This window comes from Protomyctophum bolini (genome assembly GCF_963924005.1).
Source record: "Protomyctophum bolini genome assembly, chromosome: 20".
Lineage (NCBI taxonomy): Eukaryota > Metazoa > Chordata > Actinopteri > Myctophiformes > Myctophidae > Protomyctophum > Protomyctophum bolini.
The window spans coordinates 25,922,316-25,931,883 of record NC_137881.1 but is presented as its reverse complement, the minus strand read 5'-3'; positions in this window follow the sequence as shown (position 1 = coordinate 25,931,883).

Sequence of the window (9,568 nt, the reverse complement as noted above, 5' to 3'; positions counted from 1 at the left end):
GCTTGCAACTTGTTGTATTTTTGTGTAAGCTTACCTTTTTTTGGAAGTAATAAAGAGTTTATTTGAACTTCTCTGCTTGTGGCTCTGCGCTTGCGTTCTGTCTCCTGCCGATCGTAACAGTTATCCTCGTTTCTCATCATTTTGGACCATGGGCTATAGCCACTATAGCACGCCGTTTTTCATCATTTCTGAGGATTTGAAAAAAAATTAAAAAACGATGGGTTATAGCCCATGTTTTTTGAAATTGTGGAAAAAAATCCAGGCCCATGAATTAGAGGATAAAGCTCACATGTTACCCAAATAGTTGAATACACAAAAGCTAAGGCACTGGTACTGGTACTTCTGGTTTACCGGAACGGGGTTCAACTCCCTGCAGTGCCCTGCTCAATGTGTTGTATTTACCGAAAAAATTGCGGTGTTGCGGAGGATGAGAAACATTAGCAAATTGCGGAGTGTTAAAAAAAGGTGGAGTATTGCGGAGGAATTGCGGAGTGTTGCGGAGGAATTTCTTAGTGTTCGGAAAAATTGCGGAAAAATTGCGAAATTGCGGAAAGTGCGGAAATTGGAAATTGCGGAAATTGGGGAAATTGAAAATTGCAAAAATTGAAAATTGCGGAAATTGCGGAAATTGGAAATTGCGGAAATTGGGGAAATTGAAAATTGCAAAAATTGAAAATTGCGGAAATTGCGGAAAATTGAAATTGCGGAAATTGGAAATTGAGGAAATTGCGGAAATTGGGGAAATTGAAAATTGCAAAAATTGGAAATTGCGGAAATTGCGGAAAATTGAAATTGCGGAAATTGCGGAAATTGGAAAGTAACGAGTGTGTGTTCTGGTCTTGTTGATTGAGCTGAGCAGGAGCCAGGTTTCTAGGTCCTGCTCGGCTCAATCAAGAGGACCAGAACACAGGTGCGGCTCCCAGGATCACATCCAGCCAGAGTTCTTACTAATGATCATACTATTAGGAATGGGACATTAAAGGAGGTGTTTTATTTTTATATATTCAACAGTTGGCTTGTATTTTTTTTTTTACAAACGTTGAGTTTGTTCCAAAATACTTTTACATGTCCTGAAATTAATTCAGTTTACAAATAATATGCATTAAACGGCAATGTACTGGTTTCAGAAAATTAATCCAAAATTAACATTGATAACTCAAAAACACCAAAACATGGGCTAAATAAAAGTTAGAATGACATTTCCAGAACAGAACATGCGGGTTGGATGGTTGATTGTCATAAATGTGATGTCATAAATGTTCACACCATGTGTTACAAATGTTATGTATGTAATGTTTATTTACATTTTTTCTTTATTTTTATTTTTACAGTATCTGCTTTATATTTGGTCTTACTTGAACACTAGTTGAATTTCATCAATGCATAGTAAAATACTCAGTGTACGAATGGAACCAGATGGACCCGTAGGTAAAGTTACTGTGTGGAGAAACGTGAGGCACTTTTCATAATCTCAGACTGACTGACAAGAGGATTTTTCACATACTACAGTATATCCTTCACAAAAATGAAAACTTAAAAAAGTAGCATATTGTCACAGCCAGCGTCTCCTGTGAGTAATGTTAGTAGTCAGAGGCGTAGTCCTTTACGCAGACACAAATCTTCTATTTCATAATGTCATTTTGGTTGCAAAATGACATCAATATAAGGCAATGTGCCAAACTGAGCAGTAACCTGTCACAGTGAATGTGTCTGGACAAAATCAAATATCACAATTTTTTTCTCGTTTTTTTAACAGATATGGTGACGATGACATTAAAGAATTTAAAGAACATAAAAAAACGAAAATACCTTTTTTCAAGAACATAAAAAACATACCTTTCAAAAATATCTAAAAACGACACATTGTGTGTAGATCTGCCATTTTTTGCTATTTTTGACCATTTCTGAAAATATAAAATGATTAAAACCAGGAAAAGACAACACTTACCATATCATCCCGGACCATATCTAGTCTCATATATAACGATGCTGATATTATTTCCCAGCCCTATCAGGGATCCAACTAAAATAACTAAAGCAACATGTATCACTCCTAATAAGGTAGCCTGTCATGTCTTGACTCATGTTCTGCATGAGCCAATAGTCTGTCTGCCTTATTATTATTCATCATCAAAAACAAAAACAAATACAAAAACATTGTCAGTCATAAAATTGTCCTTCAACAAAACGTTTTGTTTCACATACAGTCAAAAGCAACAACAAAACTACTGTTTCACAAAACAACACAAATACATAAAATAATTACAAATAAATCAGTGCACATGGAAGTTACAATTCTTTGGGACAAAGGGGTTTCCCTAATTCTTAAAACTGTCATAAGGCTACCTGTACATGAAACTAGAGTGGTGGCGATGCTCTACCTGATTATGTATATGCTACAGTACAGTATGTTGAATCTTGTGGATGACAGAAGAAAGAAAATGATTAGATATAAAGTATGACTTCAAGAAACAATAAGTCCTTCTAAACTAACAAAAAGGCAACCGTGAATACGCAATTCACTATTCTACTCTAGAATAGTCTACAGAAATGACCATTCCACAAAATAATCTTTATTTCCCATAATAATAAAAAAAAAAAGCTAGGGTCAGGTACTGAATGAGCATTTTGTATGAACGGATAAAGAAAACCTACCAGTATCAGCAAAAAATAAGATTTTTCAAACAAAACATCAGAAGCAGGTGATTGGGCTGCAGGAGGCAGTATTCCCCTACAGGGGGCAGCAGACTCCCAGGGTTACAGTGTATACAGACTTAAGCCTCATCTAAACTTTGATATGGTGTTACTCACTGAAAATCAGCGATCTTTGGTGTAAATTAGTCTTTAGGCAAAGCAGAAACCACGACTGACCAAAGCACAAGGGTTTGGGCACAATAGCTAAGTATCTTGCTCTGTAAAGAGCACTGGAACAAAAACCCTCTATAGTCTGACCTTGTATTTACTTTCTTTCTTTTTTTTTTAGGTTATTTTAAATAAAGACAAATATGGTATGTATATATACAAAGAATAGAATATATGTACATAATAAATAGCCATTTAAGGCCACTCTTCAGTGATCGGTGTGCCTGAGGTGGCAGTTGATTGGCTATAAAAACAGTCCCTGGTCAGAGTTAAGCTTAATATATCGAACCTACTCCATCGCACGATGGTGTCGATACCCGACAAGAACAGATCTACAAGCTACAAACACGTCACAACGAGACGCATTGTTAGCTTGTAGATTTATTCATGTCGTACTACGGAGTATAAATTATGCTTATAATTAAGTGACATTATGGTTCTATGGATGATCAGCAGTTTACGGGGCTCGCATGTTAAGTCCTTGGAGCTGTGACGGAGGTCGGTGCGGCAGAGTTATGTGCTCAAATCCTTTCTCACACAATGTCCATGGAGCTCGAGTTGCATAGCAACGAAAATATGTTCCAGGATATACAATAAGTAAGCCAAAGCTGAAATAGGGAAGGGTGCTATTGTTGTTGGTGGTGTTGTTGTTTTGGTTTGACTAGTTGAGAGCCATTAAATAACAGAAAACCAAGGCTGTCCATGACATAATTCCACATTCAAACATAAAATAAAAATGTCTCTAGAGGTGGGCTTGAACGCATCGTCAGGCCTGAGCCTGAAAACAGACAGAGAACAGACAGGACAGGAAGTGATGGGACAGGAACAGGACGTGTCTGTCTGTCTGTCTGTATAGCTGTCCAGTCTTCGTCCACAGCCTCTGCATGTACTCACTTCTGCACGTCCAGATATTCATTACTCTTTACTCCAGAGGTAAAACAAAAACATACAAACGGGAAAGAGAGGAAGGGAAAGAAGAGATATAACGGGAGAAGAGGGGGAGTGGGAAAGAGAGGGAGGGATGGGGGGGGTTAATGATACTGGATCAGTGGACATTAAGCACACACATGGTTTCCACATTGATATTGTCAGCTAATCAGCTAATGTCTCACACATTGAGGTTTTTTTGTGTGCCGTTTCATGCTCTCACACCTTGAGTAAAATGAATTCCTGCAGGTCCTACATACTGGCAATATAGTGACACTGACATGATACTGACCAGATACTGACATGATCCCGAACATGATGATACTGACCATGATACTGATAAGATACTGACCATGATACTGACCATGATACTGATAGGATACTGACATAATACTGACACAATACCGACCATGATACTGACACAATGCCGACCATGATAGTGACATCCTATTGTCCTTGATACTGACATTGTTACTGCCATGATACTGACATAATACTGACCATGATACTAGCATTTCAAAGAGTCCTTTTCAGGCAAACATGTCCATGTCCAACAGAGCTTTTTCAGCATCACCTGAGCATCACCCCGGAGTTATCCTCGTTTCTCATCATTTTGGACCATGGGCTATAGCCCATATGGTACCGCATACTATAGCACGCCGTTTTTCATCATTTTTGACGATTTGACAAAAATGACAAAATGAAAAAAACTATGGGTTATAGCCCATGTTTTTTGAAATTTTGAAAAACAAAGTTATCCTCGTTTCTCATCATTTTGGACCGTGGGCTATAGCCCATATGGTACGGCATACTATAGCACGCCGTTTTTCATCATTTTTGACGATTTCACAAAATGAAAAATACGATGGGTTATAGCCCATGTTTTTTGAAATTTTGAAAAAAAATGTTATCCTCGTTTCTCATCATTTTGGACCATGGGCTATAGCCCATATGGTACGGCATACTATAGCACGCCGTTTTTCATCATTTTTGACGATTTGACAAAAATGACAAAATGAAAAAAACGATGGGTTATAGCCCATGTTTTTTGAAATTTTGAAAAACAAAGTTATCCTCGTTTCTCATCATTTTGGACCGTGGGCTATAGCCCATATGGTACGGCATACTATAGCACGCCGTTTTTCATCATTTTTGACGATTTGACAAAAATGACAAAATGAAAAAAACGATGGGTTATAGCCCATGTTTTTTGAAATTTTGAAAAAAAAAGTTATCCTCGTTTCTCATCATTTTGGACCGTGGGCTATAGCCCATATGGTACGGCATACTATAGCACGCCGTTTTTCATCATTTTTGACGATTTGACAAAAATGACAAAATGAAAAAAACGATGGGTTATAGCCCATGTTTTTTGAAATTTTGAAAAACAAAGTTATCCTCGTTTCTCATCATTTTGGACCGTGGGCTATAGCCCATATGGTACGGCATACTATAGCACGCCGTTTTTCATCATTTTTGACGATTTGACAAAAATGACAAAATGAAAAAAACGATGGGTTATAGCCCATGTTTTTTGAAATTTTGAAAAACAAAGTTATCCTCGTTTCTCATCATTTTGGACCGTGGGCTATAGCCCATATGGTACAGCATACTATAGCACGCCGTTTTTCATCATTTTTGACGATTTGACAAAAATGACAAAATGAAAAATACGATGGGTTATAGCCCATGTTTTTTGAAATTTTGAAAAAAAAGTTATCCTCGTTTCTCATCATTTTGGACCGTGGGCTATAGCCCATATGGTACGGCATACTATAGCACGCCGTTTTTCATAATTTTTGACGATTTGACAAAAATGAACAAAATAAAAAAAACGATGGGTTATAGCCCATGTTTTTTGAAATTTTGAAAAACAAAGTTATCCTCGTTTCTCATCATTTTGGACCATGGGCTATAGCCCATATGGTACGGCATACTATAGCACGCCGTTTTTCATAATTTTTGACGATTTGACAAAAATGACAAAATGAAAAAAACGATGGGTTATAGCCCATGTTTTTTGAAATTTTGGAAAAAAAAGTTATCCTCGTTTCTCATCATTTTGGACCATGGGCTATAGCCCATATGGTACGGCATACTATAGCACGCCGTTTTTCATCATTTTTGACGATTTGACAAAAATGACAAAATGAAAAAAACGATGGGTTATAGCCCATGTTTTTTTTAATTTTGAAAAACAAAGTTATCCTCGTTTCTCATCATTTTGGACCGTGGGCTATAGCCCATATGGTACGGCATACTATAGCACGCCGTTTTTCATCATTTTTGACGATTTGACAAAAATGACAAAATGAAAAAAACGATGGGTTATAGCCCATGTTTTTTGAAATTTTGAAAAAAAAAGTTATCCTCGTTTCTCATCATTTTGGACCATGGGCTATAGCCCATATGGTACGGCATACTATAGCACGCCGTTTTTCATCATTTTTGACGATTTGACAAAAATGACAAAATGAAAAAAACGATGGGTTATAGCCCATGTTTTTTGAAATTTTGAAAAACAAAGTTATCCTCGTTTCTCATCATTTTGGACCGTGGGCTATAGCTCATATGGTACGGCATACTATAGCACGCTGTTTTTCATCATTTTTGACGATTTGACAAAAATGACAAAATGAAAAAAACGATGGGTTATAGCCCATGTTTTTTGAAATTTTGAAAAACAAAGTTATCCTCGTTTCTCATCATTTTGGACCATGGGCTATAGCCCATATGGTACGGCATACTATAGCACGCCGTTTTTCATCATTTTTGACGATTTGACAAAAATGACAAAATGAAAAATACGATGGGTTATAGCCCATGTTTTTTGAAATTTTGAAAAACAAAGTTATCCTCGTTTCTCATCATTTTGGACCATGGGCTATAGCCCATATGGTACCGCATACTATAGCACGCCGTTTTTCATCATTTTTGACGATTTGACAAAAATGACAAAATGAAAAAAACGATGGGTTATAGCCCATGTTTTTTGAAATTTTGAAAAACAAAGTTATCCTCGTTTCTCATCATTTTGGACACACACACACACAACGAGATGATTATAAGATCCCGGGAAAACACAATCAAATATGCTACTGAAAACAATACAGTTAAGTGGATATTGTCACATGATTATACAACTTACCCACTTCGTACCTACCGTGCACAGAAAATTAAGGGTATGTAGTAATGACAGGAAACATTCTTCTCTCAACATTACTAGTGGGCGACCTGGGGGAAGGGCAAAAATGCTCGTCTGACGCTGGCCTTGGGAAAATGTCCTTCCATCATCTTACCTCCTCTGATGGAACGACATGTTCCCAATGCCTCCAGACCGAACTGATACCTCTGCTTCTCCCCAGCTTCATGTCCACGTTCATGTCCACAGACTTCACATCAGCGTTTCACTCAGTTCCTTCCATCATTCGTCTTCCCGTTTTCTGGAGTTCAGCCTCTACCTGTAAAATGACACAAACACACACACACACACAACGAGATGATTATAAGATCCCGGGAAAACAAAATCAAATATGCTACTGAAAACAATACAGTTAAGTGGATATTGTCACATGATTATACAACTTACCCACTTCGTACCTACCGTGCACAGAAAATTAAGGGTATGTAGTAATGACAGGAAACATGCTTCTCTCAACATTACTAGTGGGCGACCTGGGGGAAGGGCAAAAATGCTCGTCTGACGCCGGCCTTGGGAAAATGTCCTTCCATCATCTTACCTCCTCTGATGGAACGACATGTTCCCAATGCCTCCAGACCGAACTGATACCTCTGCTTCTCCCCAGCTTCATGTCCACGTTCATGTCCACAGACTTCACATCAGCGTTTCACTCAGTTCCTTCCATCATTCGTCTTCCCGTTTTCTGGAGTTCAGCCTCTACCTGTAAAATGACACACACACACACACACACAACGAGATGATTATAAGATCCCGGGAAAACACAATCAAATATGCTACTGAAAACAATACAGTTAAGTGGATATTGTCACATGATTATACAACTTACCCACTTCGTACCTACCGTGCACAGAAAATTAAGGGTATGTAGTAATGACAGGAAACATTCTTCTCTCAACATTACTAGTGGGCGACCTGGGGGAAGGGCAAAAATGCTCGTCTGACGCTGGCCTTGGGAAAATGTCCTTCCATCATCTTACCTCCTCTGATGGAACGACATGTTCCCAATGCCTCCAGACCGAACTGATACCTCTGCTTCTCCCCAGCTTCATGTCCACGTTCATGTCCACAGACTTCACATCAGCGTTTCACTCAGTTCCTTCCATCATTCGTCTTCCCGTTTTCTGGAGTTCAGCCTCTACCTGTAAAATGACACACACACACACACACAACGAGATGATTATAAGATCCCGGGAAAACACAATCAAATATGCTACTGAAAACAATACAGTTAAGTGGATATTGTCACATGATTATACAACTTACCCACTTCGTACCTACCGTGCACAGAAAATTAAGGGTATGTAGTAATGACAGGAAACATTCTTCTCTCAACATTACTAGTGGGCGACCTGGGGGAAGGGCAAAAATGCTCGTCTGACGCTGGCCTTGGGAAAATGTCCTTCCATCATCTTACCTCCTCTGATGGAACGACATGTTCCCAATGCCTCCAGACCGAACTGATACCTCTGCTTCTCCCCAGCTTCATGTCCACGTTCATGTCCACAGACTTCACATCAGCGTTTCACTCAGTTCCTTCCATCATTCGTCTTCCCGTTTTCTGGAGTTCAGCCTCTACCTGTAAAATGACACACACACACACACACACAACGAGATGATTATAAGATCCCGGGAAAACACAATCAAATATGCTACTGAAAACAATACAGTTAAGTGGATATTGTCACATGATTATACAACTTACCCACTTCGTACCTACCGTGCACAGAAAATTAAGGGTATGTAGTAATGACAGGAAACATTCTTCTCTCAACATTACTAGTGGGCGACCTGGGGGAAGGGCAAAAATGCTCGTCTGACGCTGGCCTTGGGAAAATGTCCTTCCATCATCTTACCTCCTCTGATGGAACGACATGTTCCCAATGCCTCCAGACCGAACTGATACCTCTGCTTCTCCCCAGCTTCATGTCCACGTTCATGTCCACAGACTTCACATCAGCGTTTCACTCAGTTCCTTCCATCATTCGTCTTCCCGTTTTCTGGAGTTCAGCCTCTACCTGTAAAATGACACACACACACACAACGAGATGATTATAAGATCCCGGGAAAACACAATCAAATATGCTACTGAAAACAATACAGTTAAGTGGATATTGTCACATGATTATACAACTTACCCACTTCGTACCTACCGTGCACAGAAAATTAAGGGTATGTAGTAATGACAGGAAACATTCTTCTCTCAACATTACTAGTGGGCGACCTGGGGGAAGGGCAAAAATGCTCGTCTGACGCTGGCCTTGGGAAAATGTCCTTCCATCATCTTACCTCCTCTGATGGAACGACATGTTCCCAATGCCTCCAGACCGAACTGATACCTCTGCTTCTCCCCAGCTTCATGTCCACGTTCATGTCCACAGACTTCACATCAGCGTTTCACTCAGTTCCTTCCATCATTCGTCTTCCCGTTTTCTGGAGTTCAGCCTCTACCTGTAAAATGACACACACACACACAACGCGATGATTATAAGATCCCGGGAAAACACAATCAAATATGCTACTGAAAACAATACAGTTAAGTGGATATTGTCACATGATTATACAACTTACCCACTTCGT